This window comes from Oncorhynchus keta, chromosome 10, assembly GCF_023373465.1.
Source record: "Oncorhynchus keta strain PuntledgeMale-10-30-2019 chromosome 10, Oket_V2, whole genome shotgun sequence".
NCBI classification, from domain to species: Eukaryota; Metazoa; Chordata; class Actinopteri; order Salmoniformes; family Salmonidae; genus Oncorhynchus; species Oncorhynchus keta.
The window spans coordinates 73,256,857-73,284,119 of record NC_068430.1 but is presented as its reverse complement, the minus strand read 5'-3'; the positions used below and the strand labels follow the sequence as shown (position 1 = coordinate 73,284,119).

Sequence of the window (27,263 nt, the reverse complement as noted above, 5' to 3'; positions counted from 1 at the left end):
CTAAACCTAAAATCATTTTTGCAAGTAAAGCAAAATGGCCTCACTTCTCTGAATTTTTGTTGGTTTACTATTCTTATAAGGACTTCTGGTACTTACAAGTATAATAAAACGTGTACATACACATGCACAGGTAGGCTAAACAAGCTTTAGGCTATTTGCCTTCACCTCGCCCTTTGGGCAACCTAACCAAATCTTTGCCCGAAATCTCATTCTGATTCTGTCTGGCGCTAGTCAATTCAGATACTACTAGTCCGGTGGCCCGGTCCTGCCAAATTGTGTTGCATCAGGTCGAAGCAATAGGGATCAGTACCATGGGTGCAAACAGGGAGCGCGCGCGCCAACAAAAAAGACGTGACGAGGCAGCCTATGAGCTGTTACGCAACCACTGACCCACTAACACACATTCTAGAGGGGAGAGGGAGAGAAACTGGAGCAAGCGCCCAACATAACAGTCGGGACTCAATGCAAAAGGGGGAGACACTGCTTCTAGTAAGCTACAACCAGACAGACTGACCTCAGAGCAAGTAAGAGGAGCTAGAGCTGCTCCCGAGCGCTTGTTTTATTCTCTCAGACAAATGAAACATCTAGCTATTTGACCATTTCTGTTGAAAGAAATAGAGGATACGAGCCAACTTCAACTGCGGAAAGCGATTGCTTTGTGTCCGGCATTGTGCATTTTTTTGCCGGAGACACGTCACTTGTTCGTAAAGGTGCGTTGGAGTCCTATTGATGTGCTTAATTCTGTGCGGAAATGTTCGATTGGTTTGAATGCTGGATAACAAATAATTTAGAATTTGATATTTGTTTAAAAGTGCACCACTGTTGCGGATTCAGATTCTCATTATGCTTTTAGGTATGGGTATTGTTCACATGCGGGCGACTCGCCCCTACCGGTAGACAGCCACTGTATGTGTGACTTTGACTTATTTGTAGTCATTGTGGTTTATTTTAAACCAGTTCCCTTTCCCAATTATTCATTCATACTGTATATTTCTCAAGCTTGGAACATTCTCAGTTTTAATCAAGGCACTGTATTGTAAAGTGGTGGATGTTGTTGTAAAGAGAAGCCGATTCACATTGCTCAATGCGCTCAATGTCAGGTCGGGCGTTTTTTCCCTCATGGTATTTGTTCAATGGATGGGTAGTAAATCCACTGTGCAATAGATTGGAAAATCAAACCGTTTTGGGGGGTGGCCTCTTGCTGTGAAGAACATTGTCTGTAGTTATTGTAGTTTAAAACACCTTTTTTATTTCTTTACTTAAAAATATTTGTTTTATTGATATGTTGCTAAATCTAAATAGCAGGTGTGTGACCTATATTTTATTTACGAAGTTGTCATTATTAGCCTTGATAAGTCTAATAATATACAGGTAGGTTAATTATAGGCAAAGTATACTGAAAACGAATAGAACATTCTTTTTTATTTCAGTGCAATAAATTGTCTATTGGTGCAGGCAAGTTCGTCATTATTGATTTCGTTCCTATCGGTGACCTCCTTTTTGTCGTGTTGTAAGTCAGACCCTCAGACATTCCATGTGCCTGTCGAGGATGTTCGGCCGTAACGTGTAGCTTTTCTCTGGAACTTGGAAGAAGAGCGATTACTAGGTATAAGTCTTGCGTTTGCATCCATTCTATGCCATTAGTCATTTTATGTGATAAATATTTGGTCAAAACTAGATGTCATGGAATTTTGGCACAAAGGATAGTTATAATCATGTTATTACACATCTATAAGCAGTCCATAGAGTTATTTTGAGGGGGGCTGAGGGGTGGTATGGCATATGACATAATAGCTATGCACTAGCAAGCTACGCAGTAGAATGAGAGGAGGAGAATGAATAGAATCATGGTCTTTCATGAGGGCTGGGGGAAAGTTTGCAGAATTAATTCATAGACAAAGATCTGCAAGCATGTGCCTTGATATTTAACAATTAGGAATATCACATGTATTTCTTTTTTCATTTTTTTCTCCATTTTTTTTTTAATCTAGAGGTATTTGTATTTAATTGACCTGTTGCAAAGTAAAAGCAGGTGTTGCCAATCTCGACTTGTGCCCTGAGGTTTTCACCGGCCATATGTTTAATGTTTAACACTAGCCTGTACATGATTTCCCATAGCCTAAGCAGAATGCGTTACAGTCATCTCCCAGTCAGTACAACTATATTTGACTTTTATATATTTCTTGCGAAATCTGTACTCAAACAAAACACTCAAATCCTATTTAGGTGTAATTACACCAATTATACCAGGTGGTATAATTCCGGTATTTTCTGCCAGTATATAAAGTTGCTTGTTCCCATGGGATCTTAATGGGACGAGCTCTATTGCATAATTAAGATAATAACCCAAAACAGGGCTTGTGTGTGTTGAGTTGTCCAACTCCAGGACATGATGCAATAGAGGGAAACCCCTCCGTCGGCAGAGCTGCAGTCACCAAGCCTTTTAGGCTGCTGCCAGTTGGTCTGTTTACAGAACAGCCTTTCTTTCCCAATGTGAATATTGGTCAAACCAGTCTAACTCAGACTGGAGGAAAGCAGGATGTGTGGAAAGACTCAGAGCTACATTTTGGTCTGCAACTCGGTTCACTGTGACATGAAACATAATCAGGAGGGTGTTTCTTTGGCTTTGCCACACAGCCTCTTTGAGCGAATTCTGATTAAGTGTGTCCCTACCTGGTACAAGCTGGCCATATATAAAAAAAAGACTAGAAGGCAAACGTGTTGGGGCTCGTAGTACTTAGCTGACTCCTGCCACTCTTAGATTTAGCCTCTGTGGAATCTGAAGCAGCTGAACACTTTGGCTGCCCGATAGTGAAGTCACTTTTAGGGTACTTTAATCTAGGCTATAACCTTGAAGGATGCTTGGACTTACACCTAGCAAACAACACCCCTCATTTTATTGCAAGTGAATAGAGAGCAGAAGTCCATGTTGCAGTATTACAGCTCTTTATGGGTAGGAAGTGGTAGAGGGATTAGAGATGTTTGATAAGAACATTGATTAGAAAAATGGAACATAAATAACGTGCATTTCCCTAGTTGCAGATGGAAAACAAGGGGGTAGCCTAGTCCCCAAGCCCATGTGACAGAGAGGACGACATGCTTATATAGAACTCAGAGTTGACCTGGAATGTCTCCCTAGATTCTAGGTGCCTTTTCTTAGAAGACAAAGCCAGAACCTAAAATGGAGGCGCCCTGACCGGCCTCTCCACCACATGTCCATTTATGTGGGTGGCTCATCATGTCTTGGAGATGGAGGGGAAAAGGGATGCTTTGCATTACTCAGTCTTGCCTTTGGGGGTCAAGGTGATGGTGAAACGCCTGAGAGCGGCTTTGGCTGTGCTAACATTTCCCATCCGTCTTTAACATCTCCCTCCAGCTAAACTCGCTGGTGGTGAAATCCTAGCTGTGAGTGAGTCATTCCTACAGCTTGATAATTGTGTGGGAAGCAAGGAGATTCTGGCTTTTGAAAATCTTCAATGCTTTTTTCTTTGTATTATCCCTTTGGAATGATAATTTAGCTTTATCATCCAGTATTTACCTCAATATTACAGAGAGAATTCAACCTCTAAAATATACTCACTCTGACCTCCAGTGTGTGACCTGTAGGTGTGGCTAATATTTCAGCATTAGGCAAGCTCTGCTTTGTAAACTTGTCACAATGACATTCAGAACACTAGCACATCAGCCCGGTCCTCACAGCTCTATGAAATATGTCGGATTTTGACATGGAACATGGGTGTGTGCCTTCTGACGTCAATGCTTATTTTTTAAAGTATCTAATGCATGCTATTTATCGTCTGCATAGAGATAGAGTAGCATAGAGACCCCCCTCGGTGTCAAATAGAGTATCCAGGAATTCGTGTTGCGTATCAATCACCAGGGGTTTTATAATCCGATTTTGCGCTGCTGACGTAGGCTCTTCAATTAAAAAAAAAAAAATGTTTTTTTACAACGTACCGCAGTGTCTGTAAAATTCCTTTAATGTCGTGTCCACCAATTGAATTCATCTAAGCCCTTCTCGTCAGCCTTCCTCCCCAATACCCCTTCTCTATCACTCTATTTTTAGAGCGCTCTGTAATCCCTCCCCCTATCCATTTTCCTCCCTCTCCAGCTCTATTTACCTATTTTATGGCACGCAGTCAAAGGCAGAGAGCAAGCTCTGTTTAAATCAAATCACATTTATTTGTCACGTGCACCGGATAGAACTTTACCATGAAATGCTTACTTATGAGCCCTTTCCCAACGATGCAGAGTAATAAAAAAACACAAGGAATAAAATACACAAGAATGAAGCTTTAATATACAGGGAGTACCAGTACCATATCAATGAGGTAGAGGAAAATGCGCAGCGCTCCGTTTTTAGGTCAGTGGGACACGCAATGGCGCGCTCTCTCTCTCCCTTCTTTTGATCGATGAGTGGAAACATTGTGACATTCCTGACATTCTAGTTTTCTGTTTTCCCTCGCTACTTTGTTTCTAAAACATACTACACCCTCTAGTATTGTGTCTGGGCGAAAACCAAAACCGAGACAGAGAAAGAGATGGCTCATGTGGTGGCTGTGGTGATTCTTTGGGGGAAAGAAAGACAGCAGAGCAAAATAGGAGGGAATTCCTATTTGGCTGTCTCTCACTGTGAAAAAAAGACAGAGAAATGTGTCCTGGAAGGTGTAACCACTAAAACTATTATGCAAATGAGGGAAAGGAGGAAGGGAGCTGCCACTGTGAGAACGATATACTGTAAACTAGTATTATTATGTCATAAAATGGTCATACTCTAGATTGTTATGATGAGGTTGAAGCTAGGTCAAGTTGTTATGATGAGGTTGAGACTAGATCTATATTGTTATGAAGTTGAGACTAGGTCAGGTTGTTATGACGAGGTTGAGACTAGGTCAGGTTGTTATGATGAGGTTGAGACTAGGTCAGGTTGTTATGATGAGGTTGAGACTAGGTCAGGTTGTTATGATGAGGTTGAGACTAGGTCAGGTTGTTATGATGAGGTTGAGACTAGGTCAGGTTGTTATGATGAGGTTGAGACTAGGTCAGGTTGTTATGATGAGGTTGAGACTAGGTCAGGTTGTTATGATGAGGTTGATACTAGGTCAGGTTGTTATGATGAGGTTGAGACTAGGTCAGGTTGTTATGATGAGGTTGAGACTAGGTCAGGTTGTTATGATGAGGTTGAGACTAGGTCAGGTTGTTATGATGAGGTTGATACTAGGTCAGGTTGTTATGATGAGGTTGAGACTAGGTCAGGTTGTTATGATGAGGTTGAGACTAGGTCAGGTTGTTATGATGAGGTTGATACTAGGTCAGGTTATTATGACGAGGTTGAGACTAGGTCAGGTTGTTATGATGAGGTTGATACTAGGTCAGGTTGTTATGACGAGGTTGAGACTAGGTCAGGTTGTTATGATGAGGTTGAGACTAGGTCAGGTTGTTATGACGAGGTTGAGACTAGGTCAGGTTGTTATGATGAGGTTGATACTAGGTCAGGTTGTGTAACCCAGACAAGCTCTATAGCCAAATGAAGTGGCTAGAAAGTACTCTACTTGGGCTGAGTTCAGTTAGTGTGTCAGTGACAGACAGAGTAGAGACAGCTTTAGATCAGATCCCAAAAATAAATCCAGACCTTATTTAGTCTTACTTGAGCTGATAGTGGTAGCAAAGACCAGAAATTAACAGATTAAATATCTAACATTAGAAACAATTTTGAATCTATAGAAAAAGAGATAAGATAAGATAACAATATCTGACCAAAAGCTTCTGTTACTGATCTACAGGTTTTCCTGTTTGACTAAAATTTGAATCAATAAGACAGCAACCAATCAGAACAGGCCATCATGATTACCTCAGCGCTCTGTTTGATCTGTTATCAGAATCACAAACGGCAACGGACTCTGTCAATGTTTTGACTGATGCAGTCTTGTTGGCTCAGGGAGTTGCTTCAGAAAAAAATAATTAACTAGTAATTGTAACACAGTAATGACCTAGATAGATTATTACGTTGATTCCTCGCAGATGTGTTTTTCTAGTGGAGAAATAGAACATCTAGATAGGACACACTGCCCTGTTAAGTGATGCATAATTAATGTCTCTGAATCATCAGCGCAACAGATCTAGAATTAGCGCATTTACGTTATGTAACATCTCGATGAGTCAACTGAACTGCTTATGCAGCAACACCACCGACCGATGTTGGTGACTTGTGAGAAAAGGGGATGTTGAGCAATGTTTCCCGTCGGTAGGGGCACAGAATGCACTCGATACATACTAACTAACTGTGGTTGTGTAATACCTGGCAGGCTCTCTAGCTGGCATTTTATAAAGGAAAAGAGACCTTGGCTCTCTCCTCTGGTGCCGTTGGGGAATCACAGCCAGTTGAATAACAAGTCATATGTCAGCTTCAGGACATCAGCCCACTGTTATGACACAACAATACGTCACAAGTTAGTGATTCTTTGAGTTGACCTCTTTGATGGATTATTGTAGACAATTGTGCCATAAGAGACCAATGTGACCTCATAGCTACATTTAAAAAATATCCCACCTGGCAACTGATAAAGGTTATAGAGGGACATTATTGGAGGTCGATACATAGATGGTTTGCGCTCCTTCCCTTTCTCCCTCCCTGAATGCCCGTCGCTCAGTAACCACAGCCCTGGCACTAGGTCAGACTGGCCCTCTTATGTGACTGTCTGGTGCAGCGCTGTTACACAACACTGTACAGAGAGCGCTTTAGACACTGCAGCTCAGAACCTCCCTTACCTGCACAACCCGCTTATTTGTTTTATTGTATTTAACCTTTATTTAACTTGGCAAGTGAGTTAAGAACAAATTCTTACTTGTAATGACAGTCTACCGGGGAACAGTGGGTTAACTGCCTTATTCAGGTGCAGATAGACAGATTTTTTTACCTTGTCAGCTCGGGGATTCAATCCAGCAACCTTTCGGTTACTGGCCCAACGCTCGAACCACTAGGCTACCTGCCGCCTAGCAGCCTTCTGAGCAGAGTTGACCTATATTCCTGTGAGTGGAGTGGGAAGGGTACCGGTCGTGCTGCTGCCTTACTCACCCTCCCTCTCTGTATACCCCCAGGCTGGCCCACCTCAATACCCCGCCTTCTCCCCCACAGAACTCCAATAAGGGTTACGTCTAGCAAAGGAAAGTCCTTTTGAGTATGAGGGATTGTGTAAGGTGATCAAAAGGAATGTTCAGATTCAAATCCAAGATGAAACATTTTCTTACATAATGTTATGATTATGTCATAGTAGCTCGTAGACTTTCTGGGCACAAGCAAATGGTGACATGCCAGTGTATGAGTGATGGCAGCTCCATTGCAGTTTGGATCAAGTGTCAGAATCGCAGTTATGAAGTCATGTGAACTCCAGAATACCCTGAACTAATCACATCATGAGTTTCTAGGACTGTAGGTTCTGTCTCGATCATCACCACTGTACAGTAACATTGAAATACATTGAATGCCTAATGTATGTCACAGTGGGAAGGCATAGTATTTATGGTAACTAATGAATGTTCTCTCTCTTATTCTCTCTCTTTCTATAGTGTGTTTCCTCGTGAGCGATCCCAGCCTACAAGAAAAAGTCTTCCAGGAGACCAACTGACCTACTTCACTTCTGCATCCTAGAGACTTCAAAGAACACAGAAGAACCAACTTTGAATCTCACATTTCACAAAACTTTGTCATGTAATTTAACCAATGAGGTTCAGCCTTAGAGAAGCACAAATACATCACCCCAAGTTTTTTGCAGATCCTGCGACTTAAAGAGAAAGCTAATAAAAATAAGTTCTCTCTCCAGCTAACTTTCGTCCTCTCCCTTACCCCCATTTGGCCTTAATGCCAGATCACCAATCTGGTCAAAAGGACTCAACAATGGAAAGCCTGAATCTTCACTTTGCATCTCCCCAACAACAACAACGACCTGGACATAGACTCATACTCTAACTACAGCGAGAGCCTCCCGCCACTGTCTCCCAGACCCGGTGACGATGACGTCCCACGCCGCCAGACCAAAGGCGGCTCAAAGAACAGCATGTCCAGCCGTCGCAAGCGGGAGTTCATCTCCGACGAAAAGAAGGACGCCTCCTACTGGGAGAAGCGGCGCAAGAACAACGAGGCGGCCAAGCGTTCCAGAGAGAAGAGGAGGATGAATGACATGGTGCTGGAGAACCGTGTGATGGCGCTGAATGATGAGAACAGCCGTCTGAAGACGGAACTCCTGCAGCTGAAGCTTCGCTTCGGCCTCATCAGCACTGCTTCCTACATGGAGAAGAGCCAGCAGCTCTCCAACAGCGGAAACGGACAGTCCAGTGCTGGTCACCCCTACTTCTCCAGTAGCGGGTACTCCAGTGCCTGTGGTAACACTCTGCTGAACTCCGACTCGTCCGAAGCAGAACAGTCCACCAGAGGGGAACGCCACACCCCACTCCCAAAATACTCCCCAAGAGGATCCCTCTCCGACGGGTGCATGTCTGACGACTCTTCCAGCCCTGAGCCCATGGGCTATGAGATCAAGATGGAGTCCAACGACACTGACATGGATGCTGGTCTCCCCACTGGGATCTCCTTCAACGGTGGCCACCAACACAGGTCCCAAGAGGCCGACTGTGCCATGGACTTCCACCACAACCACCAGAACAACTCCCGCCAGGAGTCTGCCAGCCCAGCACCCCAGCAGGTAGCGGCCCCAGCCCAGAGGAGTGTGATACAGATGTACCGCTCCCCCAGCTCCTCCTATATGGAGAGCCAGAACCAGAGGCAAGCAGAGGACATGGAACAACAACAGTCCCAGGTCCAACAAAGCAGACAGTCTGAGAACACAGAGACCATCACAGAGGAGGTCCAAAGGTACCGAGCCCGCGAGGAGCAGCAAAGACATCAGGAGACACAGAGAAGCCAGTACAGCCCTTATCAGACCCAAGATGGCGGCCACAAGGAAGGATTCGCCCCAGAGCTCCTCCACCACAGTAGAGAAGCAGGCAACAAGTCAAGCCACTCCTCCAACCAGCACCACATCAACAACGCCTATCTCAGTACCCTGGATGAGGAGGAGCCCCCAGTGCTCACTTACGAGGGGCGGCCCCAGGGCCGGGAGAGGGCTTTACACTGAGTCCCACTCTGGGAAAGACACTTCGTCCAGTGATGGTGATCAAAGGAGCTCAGACAAAGAAGGTGGTTCCACTAGCGATGACGAGTCACCATCATCTTCCTCTTCCGAGGTCGGAAGCTACAACCAGAGGGCGACATCACAGATGTCGGTGCCACAGAGTCAGAGTGGAGACGATCAGGCCACCTACCTGCCCCACAAGCTCCGCCTGAAATACAGAGCGCTGTCCAATCAGGGGGAGGTGCCAAACAGAAGCCCCGCCTCCTCCACATCCCCCCCGCCCTCTCATCCCCAGCATCCCTACCTGGCCCTGCCTAGCAACCACCAACATGGCGGCCATAGCAATGGGGAAAACAAAGAGGCAGGGAACGAGTCAGAATTCTGCTAGCAGAGGGAAGCAAGAGAAAGAGAGGAGGTGTGGAAGGAATGCAAAAAGGGATCCAGCGCAGGGAGGAAGAATAAGAGGTGTGAAAAAGGGCAGCATCAAAGACTCTTTGAGATACTGCGAACAACAACCAACCTCAGTTTTGCTTCATCATCAGGTGTCTCGCTCCTTTTCACCTACCACTATGCCAACAGACACTCTTCTTCGATGATGATGATAATAATAACAAGGACAGTCAAAGTGATGTTCACAATCACCACAGACAGATTCAAAAGATTTGGTTCACTGTGTCGCCATGTTTTTATATGGACCCTTCCCTCACTCCATCCATTTATCCAATCCATGAACAATGATAATAATAGATCACTTATTGGTTCAGCAAATGTGGTGGAGTGAAAAGAATGAGGGGAATGGATGGAACTCACATTTTCTTTCCTTCGGGAAAAGACAAACATCACAATGGAAGGTTAGAATGAACGTTAAAATGGAAGGCTGTTTTCAGGCTCTGGTTTGAACTCTCAAGTGGCCAATTGCTTTGTGGGTGGTAAGGCATTCTGGGAACATTCCCATGACCAAAGAAACACGTCCAACCCCCCTGACAATGAGTTCCATTCTTCCTCCCCACCAACAAAACAGCTGTACCAGTTTCCATTACTCCCTAAACACCTATCCCTGCTTTATGCAGAATAGGACACCTAATCATTTTTCAAGCACTTGGATTGTAAATAACTGTGATATATAAAATGTACATATATTTAAATATATTTTCCAAAGAAAAAAATGAAAAACAACAAAAAATAAAAAGGAGAAATGGAAGTGGAAAAAGAGAAGCTATCAGCTTGTCCTTGTGAGAAAGTTTTTGTACAGTCCGTTCTCAATGTCAATGAAATGCCTCAAGTTGTTTTCTTAAAAAATGTCTGCATGAACCACCGCTGAAAGAAACTCTTTCTTTTAGATTCCATGTCACTAGCAAATGCCTGGAGCAACCTACCATCAATTGACCTTTTACTGACCTCTCACACACACACACACACACACACACACACACACACACACACACACACACACACACACACACACACACACACAAAGCCCCTGTTAAGGCCAGTTACGAACATATCACAAGACGACACACTACACGTTTTGAATGGTAAAACCATGAATACAAAAGCACATTGCAATCCAGAGCGCAACAAATTCTCAATTCATTAGACTTACTGATCATAGGAATCAAGTAGTAATTGCACTTGAGACGCAATGGGGGAAACGACTCTCTTCTCACTCAAAGGTGCCTCTACTTTTCATAGGTCAAAAGAACCAATCCCCAATCTTGGCCTTTACATTGAGTTGCTTTATCAGCTGTGGATCATACAGGCTGTACTAGTTAAATGTCTCACATCCACGTGCCTGCCTACTGGCCGTTCTGTATAAATGTATAGTTCTCTATCTCTCTTGGATACTGTTATTATTATTATTTGATTATTATTTTCTATTTGATTCAGTTCTTTTGGGGGTTATTGTGTGTTTTTCTCCGTCCCCTTGTATCTTCCTGATTGTGATACTGTAATGTATGTATTTTACCCATGTCCCGATCCCTTGACATTTGTACTCTGTGATATTGTTCAACGTTTGTGGTTTGCCGGATGGTTCAGGAAATGGATTTTCCAGAAATGGGTAATGCAATGGTTATAATGACAACAACTCATTCTGATTGTTGAAAGATTGAAAACATTGAAAAATAAAAGGATGTTGAAAAAACATAAATTAAAAGTATTGTTTCGTGTGATTTTCTTTAACTTTTGTTGTGCTCTTTCTGGTCTAATGGTGAAACATAATTCACACACATGATAAAATGGTCATAAATGGAACACCGGTGAAATTGAGGGGGAAAAAATATTTAAATCAAGTTGGCAGCTGACTTATGCAGTTTAATAGTAGACATATATTATATGACATATAAAACATAAACATGTAGAAAACTCCCCAAAATATGATTTATTACAGGACACATCTTAGCACAGAACACACTGATCATTACAACTCTGTCCTGTACTCCTGTAAACACAGCTACAACTCTGAAACATAAATATCTTCAGTATTTTAGTGTTCCTCCCCTCTTCTCCTCTGTCCCTTCCTCCCTTCATCCAGTACTGTACCGAACGAAACTTTTAAAACGAGGCCGTCAAACTCTACACAGATACAAACACAAATAGCTTCAGTATTCTAGTGTTCCCCATCTCCTCTCCTTCTTTCCTCTCCTTCCTCCCTCCCATCTTTCCTGGCAAAGAGGATTAATAGTAATGTGAGGAGCATCAGTGTGACACACAAGCACACTGTGTCCCAATGGCCAGAAATACACACACACGCACACACACACACACACACACACACACACACACACACACACACACACACACACACACACACACACACACACACACACACACACACACGGGCACACACACACACAACAAATAAACACACACACAGTGTACCACACTCTCACATGCCAGTTAGGGCACAGAAAACTTTTGGGGAATCTAACATCCATGACGTAACCGTGGTGACCTACTTACTCATGTCATAAACTCTAAACTCCACCAGTTATAATGTAGTGCCAACTATAGGCCCAGACACACAAGGCTTCCTGTTACAACAAATATCCATATAAACTAATACACCTCAACACAGTTATAATGGGTAGCTTTTACACTCAACATTTTGCAGAAAACTTTTGGCTTTATGTAATATGGCTACAATATCCTTATAAACTAATATGCCTAACACAGTTATAATGTAGTACACTATAGGCCCAGGCTTCCTGTTATGGAAATATCCATATAAACTAATATGCCCAACACAGTTATAATGTAGTACACTATAGGCCCAGGCTTCCTGTTATGGAAATATCCATATAAACTAATATGCCTAACACAGTTATAATGTAGTACACTATAGGCCCAGGCTTCCTGTTATGGAAATATCCATATAAACTAATATAACACAGTTATAATGGGTACACTATAGGCCCAGGCTTCCTGTTATGGAAATATCCATATAAACTAATATGCCTAACACAGTTATAATGTAGTACACTATAGGCCCAGGCTTCCTGTTATGGAAATATCCATATAAACTAATATGCCTAACACAGTTATAATGTAGTACACTATGCCCAGGCTTCCTGTTATGGAAATATCCATATAAACTAATATGCCTAACACAGTTATAATGTAGTACACTATAGGCCCAGGCTTCCTGTTATGGAAATATCCATATAAACTAATATGCCTAACACAGTTATAATGTGTACACTATAGGCCCAGGCTTCCTGTTATGGAAATATCCATATAAACTAATATGCCTAACACAGTTATAATGTAGTACACTATAGGCCCAGGCTTCCTGTTATGGAAATATCCATATAAACTAATATGCCTAACACAGTTATAATGTAGTACACTATAGGCCCAGGCTTCCTGTTATGGAAATATCCATATAAACTAATATGCCTAACACAGTTATAATGTAGTACACTATAGGCCCAGGCTTCCTGTTATGGAAATATCCATATAAACTAATATCACAGTTATAATGTAACACTAGGCCCAGGCTTCCTGTTATGGAAATATCCATATAAACTAATATGCCTAACACAGTTATAATGTAGTACACTATAGGCCCAGGCTTCCTGTTATGGAAATATCCATATAAACTAATATGCCTAACACAGTTATAATGTAGTACACTATAGGCCCAGGCTTCCTGTTATGGAAATATCCATATAAACTAATATGCCTACAGTTATAATGTAGTACACTATAGGCCCAGGCTTCCTGTTATGGAAATATCCATATAAATCCTAAACTAATATGCCTAACACAGTTATAATGTAGTACACTATAGGCCCAGGCTTCCTGTTATGGAAATATCCATATAAACTAATATGCCTAACACAGTTATAATGTTAGTACACTATAGGCCCTGTTAGGCTTCCTGTTATGGAAATATCCTGTTATGGAAATATATAAACTAATATGCCTAACACAGTTATAATGTAGTACACTATAGGCCCAGGCTTCCTGTTATGGAAATATCCATATAAACTAATATGCCTAACACAGTTATAATGTTGTACACTATAGGCCCAGGCTTCCTGTTATGGAAATATCCATATAAACTAATATGCCTAACACAGTTATAATGTAGTACACTATAGGCCCAGGCTTTCTGTTATGGAAATATCCATGTAAACTCATTTGGAAATAGTATAAAGCTTCCTGTTATGGAAATATCCTCTAAATAGATGAACCTTTTACTGCAGTGGTACAGGCTTTCTGTTATGGAAATATCCATGTAAACTCATTTGGAAATAGTATAAAGCTCTTCCTGTTATGGAAATCAGTTAAATCAGGGTCACACATGGTGTTTCTTCTCTTGAAACAAAAGTACACACCTTGCACACATGGTTATGGGCTCAAAAACAAGAAGACATCTGTACCATGTCAGACACACAGTTGAAATGTATTACATTTGGCGTTTGCATCCCAATATTACACATCACAGAAGACTGAAACATGACAAAACCGTTTGACGTAGAAACACCGGATTTTCGGCTGCGTTTAAAAAAAATAATGTTTATGAATTATGAAAAATATGAATAACTTTCCACCCATGAGGCCACTAAGGTCATTTGACTGCAGGAAAGGGCTGCTACATGTAATTCACACATCTTACAAAGTTACATAATATATATTTTTACAGTAGGTTTAGGAAATATCCACACAATTCATCTCATGAGAGAATAAACTAATTTGTCACAGTTTATATTTATAATCACTGAATCAGCTATAATATAAAGCTGTGTCTCTTTGTAAAGAAATACATCTACAGAATGAGACTGTCCACAGAGCCCTGTAATCAGGAGTTATTACTGTAAACTCATTGGTCTCAGGTCAGGTTATGTAACAGCATAGATGCTATACTGTACAAGGTATGTCTCTTGATAAAAACTAATATGTCTAGTAAAGTCATATATATCTACACCTACTTATACACATACACCCTATATACTGTACAGTATATACACCACATACATACATATGTGGCGTATGTGGTGTATGAGGTATATGTGGTGTATATACTGTACAGTATATAAGGTAGGTGTAGATTTTTTACCCCCTGTTACATCATGATTAGATTTGTTGTATACGATCGTCAAGGGTCACTAGCTCTGAAACAGTAACGACTTTTACGTGACCGACTGGGATCCGTCCCAGAATGCACCCCACCACGGCGCGGATAACAAATTATATAACAGCTTGGAAGAAAAAAAAATGCCTCTAGAGGAATTTGAGTCGGTTGGCACCTCAGTTGGAACATGCTGTCGATGTAAGAAATAGCACAAGCCTTCCTTTCACTGGGATGTCAGGAACAAGATGATATTTCACAGTATGGTTACATGATACACGTTATAAATAGACTGTTAGCAATTATGAGTCAGTTATCAGTAAATGATGTACAATAATATCAATCAAACATTGTCAAAAGCCACAAGTCACTTTGTTGCCGTGGTAATATTTCAAAATATTCTAACATGATGAGAATAACAGTGACTAGCTAGTATTTATAGGTTCTGTTATTCATCATTCATTACTTGAAATAATATAAATGAAACACTCCAAGTGCCATTCACAAGTCAATTTATAATCAATCTATTGGGAGTATGGTAATATATATCCTAAAAGGTGTTTTACATATTACATTCTATAACAAGCCTCAAACATAATTACAATCATCAAATCACTAAGTAATAAGCAAACATGTAAATGCAAGTCACTGACTAACCACCACAACCTAACCACCACAACCTAACCACCACAACCTAACCACCACAACCTAACCACCACAACCTAACTACCACAACCTAACCACCACAACCTAACCACCACAACCTAACCACCACAACCTAACCACACAACCTAACACCACAACCTAACCACCACAACCTAACACAACCTAACCACCACAACCTAACCACCACAACCTAACCAACAACCCCACCAACCTAACCACCACAACCACCACAACCTAACCACCACAACCTAACTACCACAACCTAACCACCACAACCTAACCACCACAACCCTAACCACCACAACCTAACCACCACAACCTAACCACCACAACCTAACCACCACAACCTAACCACCACAACCACCACAACCTAACCACCACCAACCTAACCACCACAACCTAACCACCACAACCAACCACCACAACCTAACCACCACAACCTAACCACCACAACCTAACCACACAACCTAACCACCACAACCTAACCACCACAACCTAACCACCACAACCTAACCACCACAACCTAACCACCACAACCAACCTAACCACCACAACCTAACCACCACAACCTAACCACCACAACCTAACCACCACAACTAACCACCACAACCTAACCACCACAACCTAACCACCACAACCTAACCACCACAACCTAACCACCACAACCTAACCACCACAATCATTAACCATTCATTTCCTGTAATAAAAGAATAACATCCCTCCGTCTTCCTCCATCTTCTATCAGTGAATCTATAGATATAGTAGAGAGATTAAGACTTAATGGTGTTCTGTGCATCAGTTCAGGAACACAGACACCCTGTTGCTGGTGATTAGTTACCAGACAGCTATGGGCTCTATCCTAGCTTGTACATTTCCCCTCTGGCTGGGCTTATAGACGTTGCCACGGCTGCCAGTCAGTCATAGCAAGGCTATGTCCCAAATGGTATCCTATTCCCTATATAGTCCATATATTTCTGGTCAAAAGTAGTGCACTATATAGGAAATAGAGTGCCGTTTGGGATGTAGTCATGGTGACATTCCGTAGAAAACCGCAGTGCTTTGTGTATGTAAGTATAGATAGACTCTACCGGTTCACTTCCCTTCTCTCTCCCTCTTTCCCCCCCATCGCTCCCCCTCTTTTTTTCAACCCTTTTTTTTCTAAAGCTGTAGTATGCAGAAGCTTGCGAAAGCAGCTCAATGGAAAAGTAGGTCATTAGGGAGGGGCAGAGAGGAGGATGAGGGTTGAGGGAAGAGAAGGGGAATTCAGAGTGAGGAGTGGAGAGGGAGGGAGGTTACGTCACATGCCTCTGCAGTGTCAACTCGGACAAACTCATCAAAGCAGCACACGCACACGCACACGCACACATGCACGCACACGCACACGCACACATGCACGCACACGCACACGCACACGCATCAGTGACTGAACCCCTATTAAACACTGTACACAGACAAATCACTATGGGTGAAACTACCTAATGCTGGAGGCCACAGACCTTGTTGACTTCCTGCTATTGTTACTGACGTAACTTCAGCTGAAGTAAAAGCAAAACAAGACGTGGGAGTCTTTGATGTTCACACTGATACCATCTGATAAGCTTGTGCACGTTTTGATTAGGCTTGAAGGAAAGACATTTGAGCGGTTTGAGGCTAAGGGGCAAAAGGTAGTAAGGAGTGCCACCATTTTGGTGCAAAGACATGTCATCATTGTAGAACAGGCAGGTTGACGTTTATTGTCATGAGTCTTGTCCTGGAGTAAGAACTGAGCAATTTCCCATTAGAAAGACAATTTTGACTTTGCAACTGATTATTTTTTGCTTTTTGGTCTTAATTTAAAGTTAGAGTTAAGCATTAGGGTTAACAGTGTGGTTACGGTTAGATTTAAAATCAGATTTTGTGGCTGTGCCAGCTTGTGACCACTCTGCAGAGCTGCCTCCAGAACAAGATTCATGACAAAAAAACAGTAATCTGTGTAGAACAGCCACAGGTGGGATTTGAAATGTTTGCCATGACCAGTAGCAGGAAATAAGGTAATAGGCCTACCAGTGTCCCGCCCTGTTACCCTGGGATACGCAGCACTAGAACACTGTTTTCTTTCATCAAGGAAGATTCTATTCTGCTATTCTCTCTCTCTCACACACACACACAGGTGTACAGTAGCCTATAATATAGCATTAGTGGCCCTGGTGTGGTTTCTGGGCTCCCGGTCTACCCAACTTCCTGTCTGGAAATACAGTTTAATACCGTAGAACACAGTGCAGCTGACTGTAGAGTGTGTGTGTGTGTGTGTGTGTGTGTGTGTGTGTGTGTGTGTGTGTGTGTGTGTGTGTGTGTGTGTGTGTGTGTGTGTGTGTGTGTGTGTGTGTGTGTGTGTGTGTGTGTGTGTGTGTGTGTGTGTGTGTGTGTGTGTGTGACTGCAGAGTGTATAGAGATCCACCCTCGTGAAGTGAAGCCAATGCAATGGGTCTGGGTCTGGTGTCTGAGTGTGTGGTCGTGAATAACACAACCCAGAGTTACATAACCACCACTCTGATGCTGGATGTAGGTCAGAGGGGACTGGGCGGGATGGAATGAGGAGGGAGAGATGTAGGGAGGCAGGGAGGAGGGAAAAACACAGTGTTAACACTGTATGTTGGTGAGTGAGTGAGTATGGAGGGGGTGAGGGAGTTTGTGAGTGCATATGCATTTTGGGTTTCTACATGTTGTCTGGGTGTGACTCGATGCAGGAAAGTAAATCAACCACAAGTCAATTCTGTACTCTGTTCTATCTCTCATATTCCCTCCTTCTAATCTAAACCAAAGCATGTTCTCTCAAATCAACAATCTTTGCCACTGCCTCATCTTACATGTGACAGGGTTGTATGTTACGCAATAGTTACTTCTTTCCACAAACAACAGTTTCCACTCTCATCTGGCTGTCAGGTCATCAGGCTGTCAGGTCATCAGGCTGTCAGGCCATCAGGCTGTCAGGTCAGCTGTCAGGTCTGGCTGTCAGGTCATCAGGCTGTCAGGTCATCAGGCTGTCAGGTCATCAGGCTGTCAGGTCATCAGGCTGTCATCAGGTCAGGCTGTCAGGTCATCAGGCTGTCAGGTCATCAGGCTGTCAGGTCATCAGGCTGTCAGGTCATCTGGCTGTCAGGTCATCAGGCTGTCAGGTCATCAGGCTGTCAGGTCATCAGGCTGTCAGGTCATCTGGCTGTCAGGTCATCAGGCTGTCAGGTCATCAGGCTGTCAGGTCATCAGGCTGTCAGGTCATCTGGCTGTCAGGTCATCAGGCTGTCAGGTCATCAGGCTGTCAGGTCATCAGGCTGTCAGGTCATCTGGCTGTCAGGTCATCAGGCTGTCAGGTCATCAGGCTGTCAGGTCATCAGGCTGTCAGGTCATCAGGCTGTCAGGTCATCTGGCTGTCAGGTCATCAGGCTGTCAGGTCATCAGGCTGTCAGGTCATCAGGCTGTCAGGTCATCAGGCTGTCAGGTCATCTGGCTGTCAGGTCATCAGGCTCAGGTCATCTGGCTGTCAGGTCATTGGGCTGTCAGGTCATCAGGCTGTCAGGTCATCAGGCTGTCAGGTCATCAGGCTGTCAGATCAGGCTCAATCAATCAATCAATCAATCAATCAAATGTATTTATAAAGTCCTTTTTGCATCAGCAGATGTCGCAAAGTGCTTATACAGAAACCCAACCTAAAACCCCAAAGAGCAAGCAATGCAGATGTAGAAAACTCCCTAGAAATGCAGGAACCTAGGAAGAAACTTAGAGAGGAACCAGGCTCTGAGCGGTGACCAGTCCTCTTCTGACTGTGCCGGGTGGAGATTATAAGAGTACAACCAGTAATAATCATAGTGGTTATAGAGGGTGCAACGGGTCAGCACCTCAGGAGGAAATGTCAGGTGTATTTTCATAGCCGAGCATTCAGAGGTCGAGACAGCAGGTGCGGTAGGGAGGGAGGGGTTCCAGTTCCATAGCTGCAGGCAGAACAGCAGAAACTGGGTTAGTAGCACGACTACTAACTGGGGACGGGGACAGCCAAGAGGACTGGGGACGGGGACAGCCAAGAGGACTGGGGACGGGGACAGCCAAGAGGACTGGGGACGGGGACAGCCAAGAGGACTGGGGATGGGGACAGTCAAGAGGACTGGGGATGGGGACAGCCAAGAGGACTGGGGACGGGGACAGCCAAGAGGACTGGGGACGGGGACAGCCAAGAGGACTGGGGACGGGGACAGCCAAGAGGACTGGGGACGGGGACAGTCAAGAGGACTGGATGGGGACAGCCAAGAGGACTGGGGACGGGGACAGTCAAGAGGACTGGGGACGGGGACAGCCAAGAGGACTGGGGACGGGGACAGCCAAGAGGACTGGGGACGGGGACAGCCAAGAGGACTGGGGACGGGGACAGCCAAGAGGACTGGGGACGGGGCCAGTCAAGAGGACTGGGGACGGGGCCAGTCAAGAGGACTGGGGACGGGGACAGCCAAGAGGACTGGGGACGGGGACAGCCAAGAGGACTGGGGACGGGGACAGCCAAGAGGACTGGGGACGGGGACAGCCAAGAGGACTGGGGACGGGGACAGCCAAGAGGACTGGGGACGGGGACAGTCAAAAGGACTGGGGACGGGGACAGCCAAGAGGACTGGGGATGGGGAAAGCCAAGAGGACTGGGGACGGGGACAGTCAAGAGGACTGGGGACGGGGACAGCCAAGAGGACTGGGGACGGGGACAGCCAAGAGGACTGGGGACGGGGACAGCCAAGAGGACTGGGGACGGGGACAGCCAAGAGGACTGGGGACGGGGACAGCCAAGAGGACTGGGGACGGGGACAGCCAAGAGGACTGGGGACGGGGACAGCCAAGAGGACTGGGGACGGGGACAGTCAAGAGGACTGGGGACGGGGACAGCCAAGAGGACTGGGGACGGGGACAGCCAAGAGGACTGGGGACGCGGACAGCCAAGAGGACTGGGATGGGGACAGTCAAGGGGACTGGGGATGGGGACAGCCAAGAGGACTGGGGACGCGGACAGCCAAGAGGACTGGGGACGGGGACAGCCAAGAGGACTGGGGACGGGGACAGTCAAGAGGACTGGGGACGGGGACAGCCAAGAGGACTGGGGACGGGGACAGCCAAGAGGACTGGGGGACGCGGACAGCCAAGAGGACTGGGGACGGGGACAGTCAAGGGGACTGGGGATGGGGACAGCCAAGAGGACTGGGGACGGGACAGCCAAGAGGACTGGGGGGGACAGCCAAGAGGACTGGGGACGGGGACAGCCAAGAGGACTGGGGACGGGGACAGCCAAGAGGACTGGGGGACGGGGACAGCCAAGAGGACTGGGGACGGGGACAGCCAAGAGGACTGGGGACGCGGGACAGCCAAGAGACTGGGGAGGGGAGGAGAGGGGGAGAGAGAGAGAGAGAGAGAGAGAGAGAGAGAGAGAGAGAGAGAGAGAGAGAGAGAGAGAGAGAGAGTGAGAGAGAAGTAGCGGGAGTATAATTCAATTCACGCAGGACACCAGATGAGTCAGGAGAATTACATCTGATAGGACAGACTGACCTTAGCCCCCCAGCACATAGACTATTGCAGCAGAGGCTGAGGCGGGGGACATTGTGGCCCCGTCCGACGACGGTCATGATGCTAGTCATTTACTCCTGGGTCCTAATGGTCCTATTGGTTAGAGAGAGGGACATTTCAACATGACTCAATTATTCAGTCAAACGGATAGGAAACAAAGTTTACAGTGATAGAAAAGGAACACTGTGGAACTGTTTTGTACACTGAGCCAGAATGAGTGAATTCATTTGTAGAACCATTCCTTGCTAGCAAACGTTCAACTTTTATAAATTGTATGAATTACAACAAGTTAATACATCCCGATACCCTTAGTTGCTTAGTTTCACATTCTGCTAATTTCCAATCTACTAACTTTTGTAAAAGCTTTATTTTCTAATTGTAGCACATAAGCTTCAGTATTAAAACATCCGGTCCTGGTCAAAAGTAGTGTATTGTAAAGGGAATCGGGGGGCATTTGGGACAAACTCTTGGTGTAGTGTAGATGTGGGTCAGGGAGGGTTGGGGTTGTTGTTGTGTAGAAATAGAGACATGCCTCTCTAACATGCTTGGCTACATGCCTGACTGCTGAGCAGTTCAGCTTACCCCTGTCTGCTACCTAGCACCACCCATCCCCCCAAACAGTTCTCTGTAACAATTAGGTTAGATGGCTACACCCTTAGAAAGAAGGTGCTACCAGAACCTAAAAATGGTTCTTAGGCTGTAGGATAACCCTTTGAAGAACCCTTTTTGGTTCCATTTAGAAGCCTTTACACAGAGGTTTGGAACCAAAGCGGGTTCTAACTGGAAACAAAAAGGGTTCTCCTATTAGCTGACAAACCCTTTTGTAACCCATTTTTCTAAGAGTGTAGGTGTGTGTCTGGGGGTGTTTGTGTAAGTAGACGTATGAAAACAGCCAGTCTAAGCCTCACCACAACCAATACTGATAGAAAGGAGGAGAGAGAGAATAGGAGAAACAGAAAGAGAGAATGAAGGAAACTAAGGGAGAGAGGGAGAGGGAGAGAGAGGGAGAGAGAGGGGTAGAGAGGTACAGTAGAGGTAGAGAGAGAGAAATTGAGGTAGCGGTAACTCGAGGGAGAGAGAGAGATAGGGAAAGAGAGAGGTAGCGGGAGAGAGAGATAGCGTCTCATAAAAGCATTAAGGAGGGTAAGGCCTTGGGGGAGGGAGGGGCAAGGGGATAGGAAGGGAGAGGGAGGAGGGGGGGGGTCGAAGTGCTCAGTGAAATGTAGGTCAATCTTGGCCCTTCACACACAAACACCCCTTCAGATCCTAAATTGACCTTACAGTCGACAGATCTCCACGGATGTCTATTACATTAAGGGAAAGAAAGGGGAAGAGGGGGAGAAAAGAGGGAGGAGTAGGGAGGGAAGAAAGACCTTAACCAGGCAACCCTCATCAGGCCTTACATTCTATCGGAGATGGAGAGGAAATAACTTGCTGTGACACTATGGACATCATCTGGAAACACTAAAAGCAGCACGCCAGACTAAAAGCATTTTGACTCTAACACTTTCAACTTAATGTGGGAGTGGGATCAAAAGGACAGCAGGTGGCAGAGCCAGAGCCTGCAGAAATAGAACTAGGGAATAGGAAGTAGGCCACTGGGCTAACTGCTGGGCTGTGTGTGTGTGTGTGTGTGTGTGTGTGTGTGTGTGTGTGTGTGTGTGTGTGTGTGTGTGTGTGTGTGTGTGTGTGTGTGTGTGTGTGTGTGTGTGTGTGTGTGTGTGTGTGTGTGTGTGTGTGTGTGTGTGTGTGTGTGCGTGCGTGCGTGCGTGCGTGCGTGCGTGCGTGCGTGCGTGCGTGTGTGTATAGTATGTCATGGAGAGGCACTAACACCATCCTAGGTATGTTGGCATTTACAGATCCAACACATCATACTCACACTATGGCCATTCCATGCCTACTGCCTCTAGGACTGCCAATCAACTGTATGTTCTACTCTGTCACTACAGCAGGAAATTGTATAGAGAATGACCCAGCTATCTCATTCCAAACATTGATCTGTGTTTTTATGTTTTTAGAACATATTACTATTATATGTTTGTACCATATCCATTGGCCTATACCAGGTTCTCCAACCCTGTTCTGGAGAGTTAACCTCCTGTAGGTTCTCTTCAACCCCAGTTGTAACTAACCTGATACAGCTTTTCAACCAGCTAATTATTATAATCATGTGTGCTAGATTAGGGTTGGAGTGAAAACCTACAGGATGGTAGGTCTCCAGGAACAGGGTTGGAGAGCCCTGGCATATACACTGAGTGTACAAAACATTAAGAACACCAGTCTCAACGTCAACAGTGAAGAGGCGACTCCGGGATGCTGGCCTTCTAGGCAGAGTTCCTCTGTCCAGTGTCTGTGTTCTTTTGCCCATCTAAGTCTTTTCTTTTTATTGGCCAGTCAGAGATATGGCTTTTTCTTTGCATCTGCCTAGAAGGCCAGCATCCCGGAGTTTCCTCTTCACTGTTGACGTTGAGACTGGTGTTCTGCGGGTACTATTTAATGAAGCTGCCAATTGAGGACTTGTGAAGCGTCTGTTTCTCAAACTAGACATTCTATTGTACTTGTCCTCTTGCTCAGTTGTGCACCGGGGCCTCCCACTCCCCTTTCTATTCTGGTTAGAGCCTGTTTGTGCAGTTCTGTGAAGGGAGTAGTACACAGTGTTGTACGAGATCTTCAGTTTCTTGGCAAATTCTCGCATGGAATAGCCTTAATTTCAAAGAACAAGAATAGAATAGAAAGTTCTTTGTTTCTGGCCATTTTGAGCCTGTAATTGAACCCACAAATGCTAATGCTAACAAGTGACATCAATGAGCTTTCTCCTGGATTCACCTGGTCAGTCTATGTCATGCTCTTAATGTTTTGTACAGTCACTATATATGCCTATATGACTCAATCTGCTGTATATTGTCAATAATAACCCACATATCTGCTGTAGTTATGCATTACACAATAGTAATGTGTAGATATTAATATGTATTTAGGTCTCTAATGTATTGGATTTCCATTGGCCTATATACAGTATATTTGTATGTACAGTAACAGTATGACCCCATTCCAATATCTACACTAGCATATTCATTTGAATGAAGCAATGTATTGGGCATGCTGCTGCATGCATTTTAAGTGGCATGCTAGTGTGAGGACAGGAACATACTGTAACTTATGAAGTTGAAGCGTGTTAACCCTCACAACGTCGCCGGCCCAGATGGCGTCCCAAGCAGCATCCTCAGAGCATGTGCAGCCCAGCTCGCTGGAGTGTTGCGGACATATTCAATCTCTCCCTATCCCAATCAGTTGTCCCCACCTGCTTCAAGATGTCCACCATTGTTCCTGTATCCAAGAAAGCAAAGGTAACTGAACTAAATGACTATCGTCCCGTAGTACTCACTTCATCATCGGTCATCATGAAGTGCTTTAAGAGGCTAGTTAAGGATCATATCACCTCCACATTACCCTACACCCTAGACCTACTACAATTTTCATGCCGCCCAAACAGATCCCAAGGATGATGCAATCGCACTGCCCTATTCAATCTGGACAAGAAGAATACCTACAGTATGCAAGAATGCTGTTCAATGACTACAGCTCAGCGTTCAACACCATAGTCCCCTTCAAGCTCATCCCTAAGCTCAGGGCCCTGGGTCTGAACCCCGTCCTGTCTCACTGGGACCTGGACTTCGAGGTGGTGAAGGTTGGCAACAACACCTCCGCTACGCTGATCCTCAACACGAGGGCCCCACAAGGGTGTGTGCTCAGCCCCCTCCTGTACTCCCTGTTCACCCATGACTGCGTGGCCATGCACGTCTCCAACTCAATCATCAAGTTTGCAGATGACATTACAGTGGTACGTCTGATTACCACAATGACAAGAACGCCTACAGGGAGGAGGTGAGGGCCAGGAAAATAACCTTTCCCTAAACGTAAACAAAACTAAAAGAGCTGAACATGGATTACAGGAGACAGCAGAGAAAGTACACCCTATCCACATTGACAGGGCCGCAGTGGAGGGTGAAAAGCTTCAATTCCTCAGTGTGCACATCACTGACAACCTGAAATTGTCCATCCACACAGACAGTGTGGTAAGAGGAGCTGTTGCGCCTTCTTAACCACACTGTCTAGGACCCCCTAGGAAACTCACAAACTTCTACAGATGCACCATTGAGAGCAGTCCGCAACCGCAGGGCTCTCCAGAGGGTGGTGCGGTCAGCCCAACGTATAACCAGGGAAACACAAGCTTCAGGATATCTACAGCAGTGGTTCCCAAACTGTCAGCCATTGCATACCATAGAGAGCTATTTATAACTTGTCAGAAATGTCCAGATCAACTAGCCCAAGTGAGCTATCATGTTTTAGCTATATTTTTTATCCCAAAAAATTTGGTGTAATGTTTGAGTCACACAAACATGGATAAATGTATAGAATTGCAAAAAAAATTGCTTTTAAAATGGCAAAATAATTCTGCGCCCCACAACAAAATGTGTAGAATTGCAGGAAATAAGCTATAAACCTGCAGAATGTTATTTCTACCAATAAGAAGGTTGTGAACAGTTTGTGTCATGAACAGTGCTTGTGCCGATAGAAATGCACGTGCGCAGAGGCGGGATGTTCCCCAATGCTGGAAGGGGGACCTGAGTGAAACAGTTTGGGGGAATCTACAATCTACTACTGTTGTCACAAGGAGGCCAAGAAGATCATCAAGGACCTCAGCCACCCAAACCACTGCCTGTTCACCCTGCACAACCTAGAAGGCGGAGACAGTACAGGTGCATCAAAGCTGCGAGAGAGAGACTGAAAAACAGCTTCTATCTCCAGGCCTGTTAAATAGTCACCACTAGCCGGCCTCTGCCCAGTAACCTGCCCTGAACTTACTCAGCAACCACCCAGTACTACACTCTGCACCTTAGAGACTGCTGCCTCATGCTTGGCATTGAGCATTGCGATCTTAGGTTTGTGTGCGACTACTCGGCCATGGAAACCCATTTCATGAAGCTCCCGATGAACAGGTATTATGCCGATGTTGCTTCCAGGGCTGTTTGGAACTCGGTAGTTAGTGTTGCAAGCGAGGACAATTTCTAGACGCTACATGCTTCAGCACTCAGCGGGACCATTCTGCGAGCTTGTGTGGCCTACCACGTCGCGGCTGAGCTGTTGTTGCTCCTAGACATTTCCACTTCACATTAACAGCACTTACAGTTGGCGGGGCAGCTCTAGCAGGGCATAAATGTGATGAACGGACTTGTTGGAAAAGGTGGCATCCTATGGCAGTACCACATTGAAATTCGCTGAACTCTTCAGTACGGATTCTACTACCAATGTTTGTCTTTGGCGATTGCATGGCTGTGTGATTGATTTTATACACCTGTCAGCAATGGGAGTGGCTGAAATAGCCAAATCCACTAATTTGACGAGGCGTCCACATAATTTTGGTGATTTACTGTAGTTTCAAGCATAGTGTTGGCTGCATCATGTTATGAGTATGCTTGTAATCGTTAAGGACTGAGGAGTTTTTAACCGAATGTAGGTAAGCACAGGCATTAACCTGGATCAGTCTGCTTTCCATCAGACACTGGGAGAATAATTCACCTTACAGCAGAACAATAGCCTAAAACACAAGACCAAATCTTGACTGGATTTGGTTACCAAGAAGACAGTGAATGTTCCTGAGTGGCCGAGATACAGTTTTGACTTAAATCTGCAATGAAAATCTATGGCAAGACCTGAAAATGGTTGTCTAGCAATGACCAACCACCACTTTGAGAGAGTTTGAAGAATTTTGAAAAGAATAAAAAGGCAAATGTGGCACAATCCAAGTGTGTAAAGATCTTAGAGACTCACTGGGAAAGACTCACAGCTGTAATCACTGCCAAAGGTGATTTTAACATGTATTGACACAGGGGGTTGAATACTTGTCTAACCAAGACACAGTATATCAGTTTTATTTTTCACCTTTTATTTGACAAATGTTAGAATTTTACTTCAACTTTGACAGAGTATTTTGTGTAAATCGTTGACGAAAAATGTAAATTAAATCCATTTTAATCCCACTTTGTAACACAACAAAATGTGGAAAAAGAGTGTGAATACTTTCTGAAGGCACTGCAGTCATTAACACTGGTCACTTTAATAAGGTTTACCCACTGGTTTACACACTGATTTATATACTGTATTATAGTGAAGGCTCATCCTATGTAACTAATGCTGGACACACATTTTATATTCATATACTGTCCATACAGTATATACACACCATCATATATTCTGGACTCTGATATTGCTCATTCTGATATTTCTTCATTTTGATTTTGGGAATTTGTGTGTATGGTATT

The 27,263-nt window shown here is 44.6% G+C and overlaps 1 pseudogene; it reads left to right on the top strand.

The window, feature by feature from the left end:
• The first annotated feature begins 383 nt into the window (after positions 1-383).
• Positions 384-11,283, top strand: LOC118375364 (filaggrin-2-like; annotated as a pseudogene).
• Positions 11,284-27,263: the final 15,980 nt, after the last annotated feature.